This window comes from Corvus brachyrhynchos, unplaced genomic scaffold, assembly GCF_000691975.1.
Source record: "Corvus brachyrhynchos isolate BGI_N302 unplaced genomic scaffold, ASM69197v1 scaffold72, whole genome shotgun sequence".
Taxonomy (NCBI): domain Eukaryota; kingdom Metazoa; phylum Chordata; class Aves; order Passeriformes; family Corvidae; genus Corvus; species Corvus brachyrhynchos.
The window spans coordinates 584,280-586,977 of NW_008236763.1; positions in this window are offsets into that span (position 1 = coordinate 584,280).

Here is a 2,698-nt window from a genome sequence, read left to right on the forward strand (position 1 = left end):
GGAAAAAAGAATTTTAAAAGGAGGGTATAAAGGCAACTTGATCATGAAATGAAAAAAAAAAAAAAGCAACAAACAGAAAATCCTGCCTACAAATAGGTCTGCAACAATTCAGGCTGGTACAAGCAAAGAAGATATTGGAGGTAAAAAGATATATGGAGGATAAAGTAATTATTATGAGCTGACCACACACTTCATTAATATTGTGTTCAGGAAAAATGAGGCAATAGCCAATTGCTTGGAATGCTGAGGGACAAGCAAATTTCAGTGAAACAAGTACCTGTTTTATCTGTTAATGAGAAAAAACAAGTGTGCAGGGTTCCTCTAGTGAAACAATCAGTGTATTTCTAGAAAAATTACCCCAAAGTGGGCTTTGCACTACAGCAACCAGCTGCCATAAAACAACCCATTTGTAACACACACGATTACTTAGCACTATGAAGAAGCATCTAAAATGGCACGGAAATTGTTGCCAGCAAGAGCTGAGTGCCTGGAATGAGACATACACCTGGATATTAGGAGACACGCCTCCAAAATACCTTGAAAGCAGCAAAAAAAATCAACTCAGACACACTGAGCTGAGCACTGTGACCTTGTCTACAACAACAGGAACTTTTAAGCAGCAACCCAGGAATGTTTTGATTCCCTTGGCACACTTGAAAACACCTCCCAGCTACACATAAAAAAGAATCCCTCTGCAAACAGCACCTGTGCACACTGAAATGCTAAAGATACTCTACATCAGTGGGGTTAAATGCTGTTTCAGCCCATGATGATTCTGTCCTGCCATGGACAAAGGTTGCTGATAGGAAAGCAGAAAGTTCAAACAGACATCCTTTGGCCATTGCCACAATATGCTCAAGGCATCCCAAAAAGCTCCCATCGCCCATTTCTGCTGGGGATTACAATGGGAGCAGGGAGTGAAGTTCCTAGAGAGCACAACTGAGCAAACATGGTGGCTGCAACCCATAAAGCCGCTGAGAATGAATTTAACTCTACCTCAGGAGTTCCTTCAGGAGTGGTTTGATTCTGAGTAGCAGCTTTCACACCTGTGGGCAACAGCTGCCTGGAAGGGCTGAAATAGGTGACTAAAAAACCAAGCCCATCATCAGGACACTTAAATTTACTGCAAAGAAGACAAAAGCTCTCCTGAAGAAACCAAAGAGATCAACATGTATGGAACAACATCACAGTACAGGCCCCATTATACGCATAGCCTGGATTATTGAACACAAGTGGGTCCTCCAAAGGAAAGGCCATGATTTCAACCCATGCAATGCTGCCTTGGCCATCTCCAAGTCCTTTTCTCACACTGCAGAAGACCCCAGTCTCCTTCCCAACTCTCCTTCATGCTGCAGTCCTTCCTTCCAGCCTTCCCATGCTGAACAACCAAGGATTCACTTTACAGCACCAGGCTTCTCATGTGCAGAGGACGCAAGGCTGGAGCTCGAGGCAGTGCTGTTGGGGGAGTTTCCTGGCCCTTTCTTTTAGGATAGCTTGGTGATCCCAGCAAAAAACTAGGTCCCTCAACAATGAAGAACTTCAGTGACTTGCAGCAAAAAGGCCACCTGGACTTCGGTGTCCAGCAGCAGATGGGAACGGCATGGCTCTTGCTGGATTCTGGTGCACCATGACTACTGGCAGTGGCTCCAGCCACTGAGTGGCTACAGAGACTGTCCCTCTTTGGGACATCAAGCCAAACACAAGGTCTGGAGATGTTCCTCAGCACTGCTCTCCTGCACAAGCAGCCACTCAGTTCCATGCAGCAACTGGGATTTAAAACCCACTGTTGTGCAACAGGGAACAGACACCCATGGAACTATTTAAGAAACACATCTGTAAAGTAAAAGCAATGGATGCCAGAGGAAAGAAACAACCTGGGACAGCTGCAGCCCCCTCTCCACCTTTTGCCAACCAAAATGCCAGCGAAACTCCTGCTGCCCTCGACAATGTCCCTTCATGTTCCTGCCACATCTGTGCTTGCCATGGGCCCATATGGGCTCCCTTCACACACCTGCCAAGGGTTTATGCGCCTCACACCTGCACTGATGCCTACAATGAAATGTCAGTGCTCAACGGATGTCACAAAGAGCTGCTTGCCCTGACACATGCAGAGATCTTCATCTTTATCAATGCCCTGATACTTCTGTAACCAAGTCAAGATGATGGGAAATGCAGCAGGCCTCGAGAGAGGCCCTCCCTCTGGAATGGGGAGGGTGTGAGACAGGCTGTGGATAAAGTTCCAGGTAAACTCTGGGCTCAGCAACAGATGGGATGTGCCATGAGCAGTGTCTGACCTCAGCAGCAGCGCTCCAAGGGAACTGTGATATGCCACGAGCTGTGTCCGGCCTCAGCAGCAACTGAAGGAACTGTGACATGCCCTCAGCTGTCAGGCGCCGGCGGGAGCTCCTCTGAGGAGCTACCCTGCGCACCGAGGGCTCCCTGCAGGGAACTCCAATAGCAGCCAGCGATCTGGGCCAAAGCACAACAAGGACTCGGACAAAAATGAAGCCGTCCCCGGGGCGGAGGGGGGGGAGGAAAAGGCGATTAACCACGGCGGGACCGAAGGCCGGTCCGGGCCGAGGCACGGGCGCCTCTCCCCACGGACCCGCAACAGTCCCCAGAGAGGGGGAACGGGCGGGGGCGAGCAGCGCGAGCGCAGCAGGGCTGCAAGGCCATTGGCTGGGGGGGCCGCCCCGCC